Source organism: Gallus gallus, chromosome 6 (assembly GCF_016699485.2).
Source record: "Gallus gallus isolate bGalGal1 chromosome 6, bGalGal1.mat.broiler.GRCg7b, whole genome shotgun sequence".
Classification (NCBI taxonomy): Eukaryota; Metazoa; Chordata; class Aves; order Galliformes; family Phasianidae; genus Gallus; species Gallus gallus.
This window is the reverse complement of record NC_052537.1, coordinates 33,164,022-33,183,786: the sequence shown is the minus strand read 5'-3', so window position 1 is coordinate 33,183,786 and position 19,765 is coordinate 33,164,022. Positions and strand designations below refer to the sequence as shown.

The 19,765-nt window shown below is 44.8% G+C and overlaps 1 protein-coding gene and 1 non-coding gene across 3 annotated transcripts in view; both read left to right on the top strand.

Moving 5' to 3' along the window:
- Window positions 1-19,765, top strand: part of CTBP2 (C-terminal binding protein 2) — a 251,733-nt gene that overhangs the window by 90,284 nt on the left and 141,684 nt on the right. The gene's annotated exons all lie outside the window — the stretch shown is intronic.
- MIR6560 (microRNA 6560) lies at window positions 5,687-5,796 on the top strand. Its single transcript, NR_105427.4, has one exon. It is a non-coding gene; the product is annotated as a microRNA 6560 (primary transcript).

Here is a 19,765-nt window from a genome sequence, read left to right as displayed (position 1 = left end):
TTTGGTTTCAAAGGGGAAGGGAAAAGAGTGAATTTAGCACTAGAAAGAGAAAATAAAAGAGCCAAGTGGGAGAGCCAAAGTGCAGGGGAAGTAGAGGAGCTGGGACTAAGGTGACACTGAAGTCACAGGTCTTTGAAGTGGGAAGGCCAGTACAGATACCAGCCCTGACAAAGAAAGTCTGTTAGGAGGAAGGAAAGCAGCTTTGTTCCAGAGAAACCAGATCTGAGATAACAGCAAGACATTTAGGATGAAAAGAGAGCCGAGGGAGAGCTGCAGCTGAGAGAGAAAAGAAAAGAGTAAATTGGACAACATAGAAGGAGGCCTTGGGATCGTTAGCATTAAACCCCGAATTCTCAGGAGAGTTCACGCTGAAGTAGTGACTGCATCCTTTTATTTTATTTTATTTTATTTTATTTGGTGATTAAGAGCAAAGATAGGATGAGAGATAAGGCTACTTATCTACTGCAACTACAAGGAAAGCTGTTCTGTTTGTCCAGTTACATCATCAGACACTGAGGAGCAGCAAAAATGCTGGAACAGCACTAGATTGCACAGAAGAGGAAAATCATACAAAATAACAAATAATCTGTTTACATGTGACAACAAACAAACACCTGAGGAGCAGCTGGGAGCATCCGCTCTCTTCTTCTCCTACATGGGAAGTGCCAGTGCCCAGCTTCAGGCGGCACTGCGGATGCTGACATGCTACATGGCAATTGTTGGGCACTGGGTTCCTGCGTACACCCACATATATTACATTCTGATGTTTAATGTTCACAAACCATTAGATACATGTATATTTATGGTTTGATAATCAGCTGTCATTAACAGATGAGTAAACAACATAATGCTCATATTTAGGAGGAATATGCAAACTAAAGAGAAATTGCCAACTCCTAAGAACATTTATTTTCTCTACACTTAACGGGGGGGAAAGGAGGAGGAAATACTCTGTCTGTAAATTAATTATGGGATATTGGCAATGCCTCCACTACTGTGTGACTGTAATTATCTCATCTCTGTGCGTGGGACTGTACTCATGCACACCCAGCGACTCACATCCATGGGAATTAAGAATCAGTGCACAAATCCAAAGTCAGTTTCCTGTCTCCCTGATCTGGAAGAGCACAGCACTCAGCATCTTTCCAATCGCTGCTGAGCCGGGGTGGTGAGGCTGCTGCTCTGCTCCCCTCTTGTGAATCAAATGCATTGCAAACTTTGGGAGAGAATGGGAGCTTCTCCCTATGCGAGTATTAGTGTAAGCAAAGCTCTTTGACTTAGGTGGGGCTTTCATGCTATTTTGCAGACCTATGTTACCTCATAGTTTTGTTAAGGACAGAAAAGACCATAGATGCAAATTCTCAGCCCCTCCACTAATGTCCCAGAGGTGAGTATGGTCCAATGTAGGTGTCACTCCCCGATGATGTCCCTGCAGTCCCTGACGGTGCTTTTCATCCAAAGTCACTGAGTAAAAGGTCACCCCTATTTGTGGGGTGAGGGAAACGGAGGCACACAGCAGGATGGGACTGATCAAAGGGAGAGGTGACAGAAGTAGGGAAATTTAGGAAAGGTGAGGTATGGAAAGAACAAATGTGCAACAAGGAGAAGACACTTGGCAGGGCATCCTGCTGGAGGTGAAACTGGGAACAGAGTCCAGTTTCTGACTGTTGTTTCTCTGCTCTCCTACCAGTCAGGCCACATGCTTGCAGAATGGTGCGCACATTCACAGTGCATGGGGAGATGTGACAAATAGCAGATTAGCATTAACAGTAGTTTCCTGGACAGTGTAACCCGCTTTCCCCTTAGCTGATTCTTCCTCTGCTTTATAAAATTAGAACATTTTGCAATCCATTTTATAGATGAATGCAGATCTTGTACAGATGCAACACTTTGGCATGTTATCACACTGTGCTTTCGGCGTGGGACAGCAGAGCTGCTCCAGCTGCTCGGCATCAGCGCCTGCAGCAGAACCAAACCCACTAAGCTGGTGCTTCCTCCTGCCCACAGCCAGGCTTATTGGGGAGGATTATCTCCTTGTCCAGGGGTAATTTTCTCAAATAAATGGGTCAAAGCCTGGGCTGGCTCCTCTCCTGCAGCCCCGCTGAGTTCAGTGACTGAGCTCAGAGCACAGCCTGCTTCCTTGTTCCCAGCTCAGTCCTTGGGCTGCAGCTGAATAACAAGAAGTGGCAGGTGAAGCCGAAGGTTTTGGCTTTGTTTTTTCGAGGGAAGGGATGAGTGCAGCAGAACAACATATGGTGTGCTGCTTGGCTAAAAATGAGCTAGTGGGAACCTCTTGCTTCGTTTCTGGCTCTGTGCAACCACATGCACTAACGTAGTGGTGTAACTATTAATCTAATAAACTGCTAATATTTATTATTAATTGAACCGTTTAATCTAACAGTGGATTAAGGGGAAGGAAAATGTAGGATTTAATGACTGCTGATTGATATAAATTTTAACAGTGAGCGCAGGCTGTGTAATGTAAATTGTGTTTCTGCTGCTGATAAATACCGTGTGAATGGGAGAAACTGTGCTCAAGTAGATCTTGCTCTGGCTACTGAGAGGTAATTTTTCGCTGTTGTTTTAGTGAATGCTGTTAGACTTAACTCCAAAAGATGAGGTCACTGTTTATCACCAGTGGTTTATTATACTAACTGCAAAGAAAGTGGATGTTAGTAATGTCTGCTTAATGTTAGAGGTCATCTTACATCTAAAGTTGACCGCTGAATGGATGGTATAGTGCTGCTGTGATAAACTAAAGTGCAGGATAATAAACCGTAATTATTGTGCACTTCTAACCAAATCCCCTGCGTTGCCTGCAAATCCATCTTGGCCAGGGCTATCTCCAGCCCACCCACTGTTCAGAGCAGCTCCAAATTCCTTGTTTTCTGTCACAAAAAGCAAGCATGCACCAAAATCTTACAGGAGACAGACATCTGTTTAGTGCTAGGTCTTCTTTCCCAGACACTGTTGCATCAGACTTCAGACATATTCCTGTTTGGATGAGGGATGTGTTAGCTGTGTTACCTTTCTAGCCTCTGCAGTCAAGCAGTTTTCCCACGGGGAAATTACTGGAAGAGCCCAAACTTCCTAATGGGACGCAATCTTGCTCTAAGCTCTTGGAGGACCTAAGATCTTAGACTTCATCATTGTGACATTATGGCTTCAGAAAAGCTATTCTTAGAGATTTCTTTAAAATTTGATCAGTTATAATTTTCCTTTCCATACGAGCTCTGTAGCTAATACAATAACTCTTGGAAGCATGGCAGGGCACTTTCTAAGTGGAGGATACGTAGAATACTCCTAATTAAAAACACTCTCTCAATTATTTGCAAAATAATGTTTGATTTTGTTGCTGTTGTTACACATGGAGAGTATGGTGTCGTGATGAGGCTCACAGGGATGTGAACCTGCCTATGTTAACGTAGCAGTTGTCGTGCTGAGAAAATGCTGATGCCATCCTACGGGTACAATGAAAAGTGTACATTATTACTCTCAGCTATCCTACCTTACGCCTCTGTGGGGCTCTTTTTTAGAAGAAAGAGTCTGGTTCAGACTATGTCTGGTGGTTGACGACCCTGCCCACAGCAGGGGGTTTGAAAGTAGATGATCTCTGAGATCCTTTTCAACCCAGGCCATTCTATGATTCTGTATTATTCTATGTCTTCTGGCTCTTGCAGGAGCATGAAAGTCTCCTATAACCCAAAGTTTGCTCTCCATTCTGTAGCTGAGGGAAACATGCCCTGTGCTTCTGCTATGAAGCAAGGATGCCTGAGAGAAATCAGGAAGCCTCTCTTCCTCTACCTGGAAAGCCTATCTTTTTTTCATCTACTTCTAGTAAGTGTGCGGAGAGGAAATATGTTTCTTACCCACGTGGCCTCTGGAGGTCAAGGGAAGAGAAGAAACAAAGAGCTGAGAGGCAAATTGAGAATAAAAGAAAGAATTGCTGTAGCATGTAAAACGAAGTGGAAAGAAAGGAAGAGAACCTCTCCAAGAAAGAGATGACCTCATGACTTGCTTACCTGTTTGAGATAGAAATGACAGAGGTTTGGGCAGGAGTCACCATGCAAGCTTGCCTTTGTCAGGAGCTCCAATATTGATGTGGCTGCAGGATGGCTGGGTCACCCACTGATGCAGCTGCCCTGACTCGCTGACATTTCCCACAGTTACTCCACACCTTCTGCCCCCACACTCCCAAGAATTGGGAAGACAACACAGCTAAGATGGCCCAGGGCCATGGAAAATATGAAGCGGAAGGGTTCATCAGAAGGGCAGATATCAAGAAAGACAATATGGAGAGAGCTAAAGCAGATGAAAGCTCTGTAAAGAATGACCAACATTTGAATATGGAAATGTGAAAATGGAAAGACCTGGTGAAGTGTCCTCTGTTACAAGCAGTAGTGGTCCAGTTGTGTTGTTCGAGCGATCTCCAGGGAAAGACATGGGGCTGCCAGCTGCTACTGAAGGTGTTGGATGCTGAAAGCGGGCTGACTGTGGCTTTGCATGGGGCAGTCTCTCCCCATCTGCAGCAAAAGCTCAGGCCCCACGTGTCTCCTCCACCCATGGAAACTGCCAACTGTGGGCTCTGGTGGAGGTGCCGATGCCTCCCGGCCCCTCGGAAGCACACTGGCTCACCCTGCAGCACTCATTGCTTCTTCCTTCTCTGAGTGCTGCTTGGGAAGTCAGGCTGCTCCCACGTTTGCTTGTTCTTGTGCCCAGCCACAGAGCAGGGCCATAAAAATTTACTTCCTTCTTTACATCCACTCAGCAATTTTAAGAAGGAAAGTGGGGGAAAAAAAAAAAAAACAACCACGAAAGAATCAATGCTTGCATTTAATAGTTAAGCATAAAAGTTATCCTTAAACAATATTTTTATTTCACTTTTAATGAGAGGCCAGAAATACCAGTGCTGTGTTTCTAAGGCCCATAAGGTGTTAGTACTCTTGTTATCTCTGATGTTCATGGGCTCCCTAATGCCATTTATGCTGGGTATTTTTTTTGACAGTGCAGAATGGCAAATGCCTGGACTGGGATTCCTTGGAATGAATAAAAGATTTATAGCGGAAATTCTACAAGCAATATCTTGTTATAATACATTTTTGTGCTAACTGCAGGTGACAAGTGATTGCTCAAACTTGTTCCTGCAGCTACCAGGTTTTCCTCTTTAATTCTGTATTAGTTCTACAGAAAAAAAAATATATGAAATACAAGGAGAGCTGTCCTTTCATTTATTTTATCTTGCCTCCATAGGAATATTTTCATGGTAAATTCAATATACTTTGTTCAAAATGTAAATGGAATGTTCAATATATTTTTAACTCGAGCACTGTTTAAACATTAAAATCCTCTCTTGCAAATGCCATTGTGATCGAGGTTCAAGACTTTGGTGGTGCTTAATGACTTACTGAGAGGAAAAGGGGACAGTTTTGTAGATAGGGTTTGGATTCGGAGGACAGCACCACTCTAGGCATGGGGGGAGAACCATAGGTGGGCATTAACACAGGCAGGATGGTGCTATCTAAAAGAATTTGATCTGGGTTTTGTACATAATGTTTTTGGTGCATATTTTGGGGCAATGAGGAGGGGGGCTGGGAGCGTCGTGTGTATTTGTGCAGCTACTGCCTATGTGAAGCTTTGAGGCAGCATGTGGGCTAGGAATTAAAAAATCTTTAAGTGAAAGAGGAAACCACAATGCAGTCTGAGGCTGGTGATGTGTTGCTCCATACTGTGGTCTGTCTGTACTTCCACTGCATACCAGGATGGACCGCTGCACACCAACAGCGCAGACAAACGGCCGCAGCGCACCCAAGTTCTGTATTTCACTCTGAGCAGAGGTTACTACCAACGTTCCCAAGAACCTCCACAGGAGCCAATTTATAGGGAGCTCTATTCAGACCAGATTTTCATCTAGTCCAAGTCTACTCTGGCAGTTCATGTCCTGAAGGATGACTATGCATCCCCTCCAACCCTTTTTTCACTCAAACGTAAACACAGGATGTTAGCTTTATTACATCTTTTCCAAGCTCACACAGGATTTTATTTAGCTCCTGCATGGGAAGAAAAGGAGAGGAAGAGAGAAGCCAGCATGGTTCTGTGGGATAAAAACAACCTGGAGGAGCACTTGAAAAAGGACATGGAATGGGCTGAGGGGATCCCAGCTCTGTGCTCTGCCGGCTCCAGGGATCCTCTCTGCTCTACGCTGGAAAAACACTTTCCAATTCAATATAGAGGTTCTTTACTGAGGTTGCCAAAGGTGACCATTTGGGTATCGGTGATGGTCTATGTGTGGATGGCTGCTTACCAAAATCTGCATTGATAACACCTGCTGTGTCTGTCAGCTTTTTATTGCTACCAGATGTAATTGGATTTAAGCGGTGGCACAGGAGGACGAGGCAATCTGCCTCTTAAAATGTGATCAGCAGCGACTCCTGAGCCTTGGTCCAGCCTTTGTTAATCATCCTGCCTGTTTTGAGATTCCTGGCTTTCTTTTGGCTATCTCCTTCTCATTTAGTCCCACCTGCTTGTTTCACAGAGACAACTTGCATCCCCATTTGTTTGCATTTCTTCTTCTTTCTCATTTTTCTTTCCAAACCCCATACCAAAATGCTCTCTGAGCAGCACTCCAAGAGCCATTAGCCTTTCCTTGCTAGCCTGGAGTAGACACAGCAGCTTCTGTTGTAATTCCACCTTGAAGTTCCTAAAAGCTGGGCTCATTGACTGTACATACTTATTGGTTCATAGCCAGAATTGACTTCTGCATATGTTTATTGTGCTGTGACAGTCAGTCATCATTAAAGCAGTAGGTTCTGTGGCAGCTTGGCTCAGCGTCCTCTGGGTGGTATGGATGTGCTGTAGGTAGACTCAAACAAGGACTTGGATTCTCGGTTTCCACACTGCACTGCATCACCTAAGTCTGCATTTGGGGACAAGAAGCAGGCAAAGAGCAGAGGGTTGGTAGTGCTCACTCGGCTCGCCAAGAAGACTGCAGAACTATTTTTCCAAAGCAGCAAATGCCATTGTGTTGATCACGGTTTCATCCTCTGTGAATCTGCAGTTTTGTCAGCACTGCAAATAGGGAAAACCACCATACCTTCACTTCACTCCTGGATCAGTTTCTGTGCACGCAACGAGAGCTATGTGAGGGCTTGCCTACAGAGAAGCCACTGCATTGAGCCACATCCACAGGCAGCACCTTAAAGGCAGCTCTGCTGGGGTCTTGGGCAGCTCTGTCGTGCCATCAGTGACATATCAACCCGCTTTCTCCTCAGGCAGGTGATTCGGAATAGATCACAATAACTTCATGGTGGATATTTCTCTATTTGTCTGACTTCAAATTGAAGCTGAAAGTGCTGCTGGAAATATGCTTTAGCCAAAGATAGTTTAGGTCAATTGTTCCTTCTGGTATTAAAGTTATGAATCATCTTGGCACTAAGGTGTGACCTTTCCTCTCTACTCTATTATGTCACCAAAAAGAAGGCAGAAATGAAAATAGGAAGATGATTGCAATAAATTTCTTACCACTGATATAATGTCTCATGCACTGGAGCATCATACTCATAAACCTCATCTTTGCTGGCACACATCCATGTACAACTTTGTTTCCACTAACAAAATCCTTTGCTTTTTTCCAGCCCAACTTTCTCAACATCATAACCCACCTGCTGGAATGAGCCCTCCGAAGTGACACAGCAGTGGTTTCCACCCAAAACCGATCCAGGCTGTCCAAAAAACTGCACTCCCAACAGTTCTCAGCCCCCATGGGAACGGCCCTTCCAAACATAACACTTGGATGTTGTTTGGCCAGGGCTGATAGGGAATAAAAGCATTTGAAAAATCTAAGTGTAGGTAGCAGCGAGGGAATAAATGTCAATTCTTGATCTGTATCTATCTTGGAAACAGTTAAATTCACAGAGCAGCATCTCAGTGCCAGTTATTTACTACAGTTCTAATCTCTCACTAAAAAAAGATTTTCCCCTACAATAAAAACTCTTGAAATTAAATTTGACACATTTGAGTCTGAAATAAACTCTATTTCAAATAAAATTGTATCTTTGGAACAATATACATCAAAATACAGAAGAAAATTGCAGGGAGATTATGATAGGATTAAGCTATTTCCTGCGCAGAGCGATAGCACGGCAGCGCTGTCAGGAGCACTTCTCCCAGCTAATGCATTTGTTCCCCATAAAGCACAGCTCACAGAGGATGCTGTTCCCTCTTTAACCTGCCAAGTGGAGTGCTGTTAAAAAAATATGTGGCTGATAGGAGTTTGGCACTTGCTGTTTCAGCTTATTAGAGTTTCATTGAGTTCAGGTGGACTGCATTACTCTGGGCTGGGCCCCGCAGCTGAAGAGCGGCCCCAGGGACAGCTGTGGGCTTTTGGAGAGGGAAAGTTGCCTCAGCCAGCAATGTGAGAGCACTTTGCTTGGTGTGAAGGGTGAGGGAGGGTTGTGGGGCTTAGAGTTGTGGAATCATAGAGTATCCCAGGGTGGGAAGGGTGTGTAAGGATCATTACGTCCTAGCTCTATGCAGCATTACCCTGTGGTTCATCACATCCAGCTCCTCTGCTAAGGAGAGCATGCCGTCACCTTCCTCCCATGCTGCTTCTCGGGTGTGCTTTGAGCAGATCTGGTGTGTGCTGGGGTTTCATACAGCACAGGTGCCTCTTCCATCTTGCTAACCATGAGGGATTGTACAGCATCCCACTCCTGGTGTCAGTCCATCAGCAAAGCACATATACAAAATGGTATCAGGTAGCTTGATTTTAAAGGAATCTTGCAGCCTTCATGCAGCCCAACGCCTTCTCTGCAACTCATGGCATGCAGGAAATGGCCAGCTTTGTAACAGCAACTCTCATCAGTGTTCCAGACCGCAGCATTATTTCCCTCTAACCTTTCTAAATGAAGACAAATATTAGTTTCTTGTCTAGGGGGGCTGGCCCTGTGGAGGTGTGCCGTTCCCAGCCTGTGCTGCTGTGCTGACAAAGGCTGTGGGCATTGGTGCATGGGAGGTTCCCCATTGTGGCCGCGTTGGTGCACAGTGCGCTCTGCCCGCAGTGGCAGTGCTCCATCACGAGCCCGGCTTTCAGTTCTTAATAAGAATTGGACTTTCTTCTCAGAAGTGAAGAATGTGATTCATGTTGAAGTGTTGAAATCCCTATGCTGTCTTTGCTCTCAAAATGTCAATATTTTGTGATGTTTTATTTTTTGATAGCATTATACATATGGCACACCATTCCGCTATGATCAAAACCAGAGAACTGCAGCATTTTCTGATAAAAGGAAAAGAACCAAAGCATGCTTACTAGAATTTCCCCTTAGCTAGTTTTAGGAGATTTATGAATCTTTGTATTGTGATTTCACATACTTTCTTCATTTTTCTTGTTTTGGGTTTTTTTTAATGCTTATTTATCATCTGATTCCTGTGTTTCACCTAATCAAAAATAAAAGCAGTCATTAGTTTTCAGGGTTAAAGTCAGAATTAATTCTAACTGAGGCCACATTGCATCGCTCAGTGTGGCACAATTCCTGGACTTCTCTGGTAGCACTTCCACGACCCGTTTCTGACAGCTGTGACTCAGCACGTGATCTGAGCAGGCACGTGGTTCTGCTGCAGTCAGCCAGCATGGTGGGCTCTGTTCTCAGCCCAATGGCAGCAGTATGAGGAGGTAGAAACGCCATCCAACTGCTTGTGGATGGGGGTGGTGAGCATCCTTCCCAGCAAGGACTGGCATGCCTATGGTAGGCGTTGTCCAGGAGGTGTTGGTGCCAGCAGGCGCAAGCTGTTGTGCAGACACAGGGTGGGGCTGAGAGAGGGCGGTCAGCTGAGGCTGGCGGCTCTGCACAGAGGTTGGCATCAGCTACAACCAGCTCTTGGTTTGTCTGTAGTTCAGAGCACCTCTCTTGCTATACACTGACCACTGCTTTGACATGTGAGTGCACCTCAATGTGCTTCTGCAGCATATCAATAGGAGGAGGATCAGGGATGCAGTGGCTCAACTGAAAATGAAGCTTGCCCTTGGCATGTGCCAAAGGCCAACCTAACCAGCACATTTGTAAGTGGGCACCTGAGTGCTCTGACTGGGGAATCAAACACACCTGGCTGTAAAAGCCGAGCTTATCAGTCCCTTACTGGCAGTGAAGGCTGCTGTGTTTAAGCCATTCCGAGCCCTTCTAAAAGGCTAGTGGGTCTTGTAAACTCTACCACAGTGTGATGGGTGAATTACAAAAACAGGGAACCGGGAGCATTTTATGCTCTTTGATGGATTCTTTGTTATTTTTTAACAGTAAAATTGAGGCTTAATTATATATACCAATATAGTCACACTACCTAATTAGACTACATCCTCAGATCACTGTTCAGCACCTAACAGTCTGGATCCCTGTTGCTACTGATATACTCAATGAGCTTTACCTAATATAGAATCATAGAATCACAAGGTTGGAAAGGACCTACAAGATCATCTGGTCCAACCATCCTCCCACTACCATTGCTACCACAAGCCACTAAACCATATCTCATAGCTCCTCATCCAGATGCCTCTTGAACACTGCCAGGGACAGCGACTCCACCATATCTATCCCAAAGGAAAGCAATTCCTGCCCCATGAAATTTGCTTTCTAAGGAAGGCTATATTTTGAATGTAACATTTGCTGAATTAATTAAATCCTGTTTTAGATTTGATCAAGTGATCTTCTAGTTTCAGTAAATCTGTTGTGAAAATAGCTATGGTGCTTTGGGGTCAAAATCCAACCTTCTAGATCTGGTTCACCTGAAGGTGTTGGTGAGGTAGATGAGTATTTTAAGAGGCACTCAGTATCTTCTCTGTCCCAGCAGTCAGCAGAGGATGTATGGAGAACAAGGAGGACTAGAGTAAGAGCAAGCACAGATTCATACGCCCATTGGAATATGCTCCCAGCTTCTAGGTCATTGTAGGGCCTTCTGCAGCACTACCATTACAAGTTATAATCCTACATCAATTATCTTCATAACCTGCAAGCAAGAGGTCATCTGTTTTCCATTTCTTTGTTATGTTTTACTAGAGAGAGAGCCGAGCAACCAACAGTATCCTGCAGACAGAAGGTGCTATTGGACTGCTGTGCTGTGCAGACACCTGGTGCATGTTGCAGCTGCAAATGCTCCAAAGAAACAAGTGCTGCAGCCTTTGCAGGGCAGCAGGTGTTTATTGCTTCCATCTTTACACAGAAGTGCAGCACTGCTGGCCATTAGCATGTGCCCTGAGCCCTGTGTGTGCTTGTCAGACTGTCATTTCTTGTGCCATTCACATCCCGGTAGCATTGATGTACTTAGGAGCAGTGTATTAAAAGGCATGACTAATCTTTCTGATGCTTTCTTTGTCCTGTCCTCCCCTGTGTAAGCAGAGCGGTGTTTTATTTGGAAAGGCTTTGTTTCTGTTGCTGATGTAAGGCTGCCCGGCCTGTCTGGCTGAGCTGTGAGCTCAGAAGCACGCCTTGTACTTCTAGCGGAAGGTGTTCAGCTTTGCGATCGCTGTTCTTTCCTGCGGGAGCTGCCTGTCAGAATTATCTATCACAGCATTATGTGGTGACTTGAAAAGATACTGTAAGTGGGACTGGGGGTGTTACCAGGCTGGAACCTCAGTGGCCTTTCAGCAGAAATCGGTTGGGAAAAGATCACGTTTAAATACCTGAGTGCAAATCAGAGCCGGCCGCTTATCTTCTTCCATACAAATCACTGCAGTGTAATTAGGTGGAATTAAGCTGCACCAGTTCCAGGAACAGGTTAGGATTCGGTATCCCAGATTTACATATGGAAATCCAAAGCTGTGGAGAATCCATTATCCAACATCTTATGGGAAAAAATAATACTGATTTCCCGACGTCCTCAAAGTTGCCTGCTCAGCCAATTACACAACCCCAAGTAATAGGAGTGTATTAATGAAGACAGTGACAGGACAGGATGGAGAGCAAAGTCGCCAGCTGATGTCGTAAAAGATTCCCATCAACGCACAGAGGAGCACCAAGCAGTTTGCTCAACGCCTGTGCAAAGCAGGAGATTGTGTGCAGTAATGAGTGACCAGGAGCAGAGCCTCACCTTGAAGTCATACAATTACCTAATTAGTTATTAACAGATCAATTCTAATTTTCAGCTCCGTTCCCTCTGTGCTGATTTGTGTGGATGCATGCCTGCAGTGAGTGTAAGAAGGCTGAAGATGAAGCTTTTGTGCTCATGGACAGAGGAAAGAAGAAGCGTTGGCCAAGTGTGGTGTGAGCCCCTGTGGGGTGACGTGGCCAGGTGGAGAGGAGGAGAGCTGTTACCAGCACGGGGGATATCAGAGCAAGGCTTAATCCCAACCCAAATATCTGCAGTTATCAGCTGTTTATTTAACAGGCCCAGCAGTTGGATGAAAGTGAGACAAACCAGAAGAACAGCAAGGATAAAAACCACGAGTGCTGATAAGGCAAAGTAGGGTGATGAACGCTGGAGGAGCGCTTTCCCATATGCTGGGGCTCCTAACAGCAGGAGCAAAGCAGAGAGGGAGAGCGATCATCTGAAGGAACAGAGATGATTGAAAGTATAGCTCCCTTGTCACACACCACGACATTGTTAACACGTCTCCTTAAAGCCCTTGTGCAAAGACTTGAGGCTGGGAGGCTGCTTGCTGAAGCTGCAGCGTGCCTCCTGTAACAGAGCCAGCTTGTTAATACAGAGATCTATAAATGCTGGCAGGCTCTGTCCATTTTCTAGCGGAGAGATGTCTACATCCTAAAATCCATGGCAGTTCCAGGCTGGCAGCAAAACGGGTGAGGAGATGGATGTGGAGCTGGTGCAGAGGCAGCTCCTGTCCCAGCTGGCTGCTCGCTGAGGAGGTGGGAGGAAGCCTTTGTCCTGCTGAGTGATTACCTGTGTGTAACAACAGGCTTCGGTCTCCAGAGCTATCAATCTGCACTCTTTCACCAGCATTAAATCAACCGGGGAGGAATCTGAGAGTGTGTCTGGAGAATATAGAGGAAAAGTTCAAAAGTTGAGCACGCTGCTGAGCTGCCTGCTTGCTGCACTGAGAAGGAGAATAGCTTGTGTAGGAGCACAGCCTGCGAGAGCCACCTGTTGCAAAGGAGTTAAAGAAAGGAAGCAAAACGATGCTGCTCTTTCTGAAGCTAACTTAATTTCTTTTAGCCTGACTACCAATGTAGGAACGTACGATCCAAGCGCTAATGCAAATCTTGTCAGATTTCTACTTTTTAGCAACATAACACGTAGAGGAGGTGTTTCAAGTCAGAATTTGTGATAGTTGCTAGAGCAGAAGAAAGCTATTGAAAATTCAGTAGAATCCCTGCTCTTGATTTGCTGAATCAGGATAAAACACTGCATTGGCCAAGTATTGGTTTTGTTAATTAAATATGAACTCTGTTCCTTTCTGGAGGAGCTGGTAATGGGATTTTTCCAAGGCTTCTGCTTTGAAACAAACATGAAGAAAGCCATGTGAAATGTCTGATGGACTCTGCTGGCAATTGATATGCCCTCCATCAACTGGAACCCAATAATCCTATACTACTTATGCAAAATTCCAATGAAATGGGTCTTTAAAAATGAGTCTGGTGAGCTTAATTTTACACCAATTTCCTTATCTCAGAAATTATTCTATTTTAATTAAAGATGCTATGAGTATGCACTCTGCAAATAGAGAATGCACACATCCGTTATTTTGTGCAGATATTCACAGATACGTGAAAGCTTTGTGATGTTCTGTCATATAAAGGATATCCATATTGGACATCGGAGTGCAGACACTGGAACACTGGACGCTCACATTAACTACTTAGCAAGGCGAAGGGTGCTTTGGAGATCCTGCAGTCTAGACGACTGGAAGAGGAAATCAAACCCATGCAGGATGAAGAGGCTAACTGTGGTCAGAGAGTGGATTTGTGGTTGGTCTGAGAATGGATGCAAGGTGCTGCCCTCCTGCTCCGCACTGCTCTGCGCTGCGCTGTATGAGGAGCACCTCGGCCCTTTGGGGGAGGTACCTTTCTTCTAATTTCTCAATTTGTACATTAGCTCTTTGTCCATTTGGGGTCCTGTGGGGGAAAAAAATGTAGCAATTCCTAGAGGTGTGGTTTTGTAATATCAGGAAAAGCCATAAAACAGTTCTTTCATTCTAACATTACTGTTGATAAATGTGTTCTGATGGACTACGCGGTTTCTCATTCATGGAGATGTTCAGTCCATTCCTTTAATGGTTGGTGCTGCACAAATCGGTTTTAATATCAATAATGAACAATTTGGATGGCATTCAGATTCTAGATCTGCCAAAAAAATTTGCTACACGTCAGGATTTATTGAGTACAATACCATGAGGTTGCCAAAGAGGCTGGAGTTCCTTCAGCAGAAAAGTAAACAGATGGTCCCAGGAAAGTGAACACATTCTTAAACACTGAATTGCATTTGGACAGAACGAAGTCACATCTGCCAAAGCTTGCTGGCCAGAAGTATGGCGGAAGGGAGCCATCAGAAACTAATGTGACATTCTTCAAGCTCTTCCACTTAATATTGATATTACTAATCTAATAGGAATGTTCCAGATCTGCCAGGTGTCCTTTTGGTTGGCCAGTTTGGGGAAGGAGACATGATTAACAGTCAGTAACTGGATACACACATGCACCACAGTCTGAAGTGTTCATTGCTAAATATATCCTCTTAGGTCATCCATGTCCACCTGGCCCGGAGCTAAAATGGTAGATGCTCCTCGTTGCAAACAATCTGGTTCTGATTTCTGCCACCAGAAGTCAAAAGATAATCTTGCAAAAACAGACGTCCCTCTGAAGGACTGGCTTTGAGAGGAAGCACCAGGCCTGGGCACACTGTGCACAAAGGTTCTGGAGGTCTTCTCAGGCTTAGCACTGTCAGGAGCTCAGGATCAGGTTCAGGGGATGTAAGGAGTAGGCTACGTTAGGAAGTACGTAGATTAGATTTTATGAATGTTATGTATTTGTGTGGTACTTTGTAAATATAGTCTGCAGTGTAAGGGCAAAGACTGCCTTGTTCTTTAGCTGCTTTAATCAGCAGAGTGGGAAATCACTCTGGGCAGTACTGTATGTGGGGAAGGCTAAATCCCCACATGATTCATGCAGGGTTTCAGAGATGCAAGAGGAGGTTGTGGCTCTTGGTTTAGCTTAGTGATGGTTTTGCTCTTTGCTAAATCTGCTCTGTGGCTCAAATTCCCATTGTAAAACTCACCTCGTAGGGCTCTTACAGAACTTAATTCAGCTAAAATATAAAACACGTGCTGTAGGAGTGCACTATGTGGACATCAGTGCAAGTAGCAGGAAGAAATTGCATCCTTGCTTTAGCCCGTAGTGCCATATTCCTTGGGATCAAGTGTTTCCACCCATGGTAATGCTAATCACTGCCAGGTTCCTTACCTTCCTCTTCATGGAAGAGTCTCTGCTGCCCAGCAGGAATCTCAGCCTTTCACATCTCAGCCTCATTTAGCCTCTCTCATCATTCTAGGGAGGAGCAGCATCTACGTTGCAGTCAAAACACGGAGTTTCCAAGTGGAACCTCTCACAACCTGGGCTCAATGAGGCCTTTCGTTCTTTACCTCCAGGCCCTACAGGGACAAATGCAGCTTAAACTGATGGAGCAAAAACTCCCACTGCTGTTGCATGGGGTAGTCGGTGTGGTGCTCATCACCTTCCCACAGCAGTACCCAAGCAAATCCCTGCCAGTGCCCAGGGGATGAAATCTTTTGGCCAGTCATCTGTGTGCATACTGGGAAACAGGTGAGATTGTCCAGCCCCTGTTTGCCCAGGAAGGCAGATAAGATCACAACGATCCCTTCTGGCTGCAAAACCTATGAGTACCCCTCTCTGCTTACTGGTGTGTTTCGCGTGCACGTAGTGAACCTATTTCATCTCTGCTTTAATTCTGCCATCATCAGTGAGTTACACCGAGGATAAATTTGGCCTTGTCACTGTGTTTTGTACTGTAATTCACTTCCTCCTTTGTTTAACACTTTTGGCAGTTTAATATATTATAAGTGCTGCGTACGTATAAAACGCGTCTCTTTGAGCAAAGGAAAATATGCTAATATGCATATTCCTACTTTGTCTCTTTCTTGTTACCCGTTAATCAATCACAAAGAATGTTTGTGACACTTATTAAAGGGAATGAGTAGATAAAAGCACATGACTTTCATTTATGAGGCCCTGATAAGTTGGGAATACAAAGGATCTTACCAAAGGGAGTCAGTGTGTACTAATGGGGAGAACAAAGAGCCGAGAATGAAAAAGATGTTGGATGTGTATCCCAGCTCTATTAACTCCCTTTGTGATCTTGGGCAACAGAGCTCTTCCCTGTACTTTCTCCATGCGACCGGCTCCGATCTGGAGGCTGTGCTTCATTGAATATCATTAAGCCAATTGTTCTTCTAAATACAATTCTTCTGTGCGGTCAGCCTTTAATTGCTATCAGCCAAAAAGCCAGATTAAAATCCCATAGCCAGGATCTGGAATATTATGGGTTTTTTTCAGTCGGTTGCAGTTTTGAAAGAGAAGCAAATCCCAAAGGCTGTGAGTATTACCGATCTGTGGTTGGTTTTTTTTCCCCCTTTCCTTGTGTGTTTGGATCGAGTGGCAAATCTGTATTCCACCTGACTGCATCGTATAAACCAAGCAGTCTTCTCTATGGCTGAAAACTCCGCACCCTGAACTAAAGAAAACCCTGGAAATACCCAGTGAGGGCGTATTGATCCGGCTGGCAGAGGCTGTCAGAACAGATGAGTTCCTTGCTCCTTGAGAGCATCCTTCGGTGCAGTGCAGGAGGGCTGCCTGGCAGTGGGGGCTGTGGGACAGCCGGAGCTGCAGCCTCAGATAGGGTTCTCAGGTGGCCACAGGAAGCTCCTGCTATGCTTACTTCAACTTTTCTGTTTCTTATTTTCTAAACTCTTCCCTTTTGGTAAGGAAAAAAATATATATATTTTAAAGGTAGGAAGCTGGAGAGAAGCCTGCAGTGAACATACTCAGGAATGGCTAATTTTGAGAGGTTTTTTTTTATAACAAACAAGTTCAAAATCCATTTAAAGATCTGATTGTTAATGAATGAAAAAAGTAATTTCTGCGCTTACCAGCAGTGCAGGAGATACTTTTATGGGTAAAAGCAATGCAAAGGTTTGGCATGGGTTCAGTAATAGTAAAAGAGCAACTATAAAGAGTTAATTATCTCTGATCCCTAAAGGAAGTATATCTTTCCTATCATCATTGAGGGCCCTTTGTAGTGCAGTGTTGGGAAAAAAACAACATTTTGGCCGAAAGCCCAACACCTGGCCTGGGAATAATGTTTTACAGTGGCCAAAGATCATCAGCTTCTACTAGATAGTGTGCTAATAATGTGGAATCGGTGCTGAAGTTACCTCATTAGCAGTGCCACAAGTAAACTCCGTCTCAGTCTTTTATGGAAAAAAGAAAGACAAGAGGCTCGGAGTCATGAGTGATATTTGCCTCGCTTTGATCTTTAAATAAAAGTGTCAGTGTTGTTTCCTATAGTAAAAAAGCTATGGCTGTTGTTGGCATGAGCCCTCCTTGTCAATCCCATTCTCCCTGCAAAAATAATCATTAAAAAGCCTGCAGGCTTTTATCTGGGTTAAAAAGAGGAAGATTAGAAAGGAAAAAAATTGTGGAAATATCTGGAAAACGTTCCCTCTCCTACCATTCACTCCAGCTGGGTAGTTCTATTTATTTATTTATTTTTATTTTGCCATAAAGCCAGACTGCAGTGAAATGTTTTGACTCCCACATGGCATTCTAGAGGTCTTTCCCAATGGTACCACGAGGGCACCCCAATTCCACACTCAGCAGACGGGGCAGGGATGGCTTTAATGCCCTCTGGCTGTTGGAGGCAGGGACAGAGAACTTGGTGCCAGAGATGTGGTACACATGTGCATAAGGCAAAGTGGTTTAAGGGTGCCTGGCTTCCCCAGGCTGGGAGGGCTGATAATAAAAAGTGGCATCTGAAGGAAACCTGCAAGGTCCTTTGTAATAAATAAAATAAATATGCAGGCATATTTTTTCTGTTTTCTGGCTCATCTTATTGACATTGCCTGGAGAGCAGTTAACCTGTAGTGTTCTCTTTCACCTTGCTCTGCTGCATGGCCCTACTGCAGCAGGAGGGTGACCAAGGGTCTGGATGGGGTGAGTGCTCTGAGCCCTGAACCTGAGCTCCTCGGTTTGCTGGGGTAAAAAGCCAAGGAAAGCAGCTGGTTTCTTTAAAAGAAGGTAAGGGAATTGGCAAACAACTTCTGCGATCCTTCAATTTGCTAGAAAATTAATATTCTTTTAAAAGCAATTGAATTGATCCAAAAATCTAAACAGCTGGGAAGATTTTGCAAACCTAGCAAACCATTCCTAAAACAGTGTGATTTTTTTGTTTGTTTTGCTTTGCAGGGGTTTGGCTTACCCTCAGTCAGATATTCACGTCAGAAAGCAAGGCTGCTGTTTATTATGTATGCCATCCAACAAGTCCCTTCCATCCCATAATAACTGTGTCATAGCACCTCTTTCAGATGCCTGATGGTGTGACGCCAGAGGTTAATTGGTTATGGAAATGGCTGCTAATGTTAGAAGGAGGAGGGTAATATCTTCCCTGAGAGGGAGGAAGATGTGGCAGTGGCACGAGCGGCCACAACCCCAGGGGGTGTTCCCCCCTCCTCACCACGGGATGCTCTCCATCCACACTGAGCGATGCCAGGGCTGGGTGAGGTGCGTGTGAGGGCAGGGCAGAGCTGTTTGCCTGGTTTTCTGGCCCCATATTCTTTCTATACTCCACTCCTGCCTGGCATCAAATTCCCGTATTTATGAGATGATGGAGCGACTTGCATGGTGTCTGACAAGGATGTATGTTTTAGGATCTGCTCTGTATGGCTTCCAGCGCCAGTTCTCCTATAGGCTAATTCCCACTAGTGGACACAAACAGCGAATGTTTAGGCCATGGAAGGGTTTGGCTGTGTTTCTGCTTCCTTGGTACTTGTGTTTCCTAAGGGATGTGCTCTCTGTGCTAGACTGCTTGTTGGAGTAACATAACACTGTAACTTCTTCATTAGGGATGGAATACAAGTGTATATTGCCAAGACCTTTCTCTTATATTCACCTGTTGTTTCAATCAGCATCCAAAGTGCAGCAAGTACCAGTATACCAACATGGCGATTCTGTATTTTCAAGTTTCCCTTCATAATGGGCCTTTTAATTCAGCAAAGGAAGAGTTAACGATCTCCATAGGCATAAACTCTTATGTTTATAACACTCACCAAAAGCTTTTAACCAGGATAACATTTACACTAAGGCTGCTGGGCTGCATCATGCTGCTAATGCTTGCAAGGTTTCCCTAACTACTTTTCCGGCAGCTCTTCTGATGGAGAGAGTCCAGAGGGAAAGGTGGAGCTGAGCCTGCAGTGCTGCCCCTGACGTAGCAGTGACGCTGCAGCATCTCCTCGCTGTCCTGCCAGGTGTCCTCAGACACTCAGGACTAAAAGCAATGGAGCCAGCTGGATTTGCATCAACCAAGGATCAGGCCCACAGCATGCACCAGTAAATTCTTACCTGGAGGCACCAGCATCTTTAGTCCTTTAGTCCATCTTTAGTCACCACAAGAACATTACCTACCTGTAGCAGCTCAACTTATGCACTTCCCATCACCTCTGAGTTGTTTTACAACCTTGAAAATTCCCTGACAACAAATATTCCCCGGTAGCATACGCTGGCAAGAAAACCATGCCATGTAGCCACACCAATTAAGA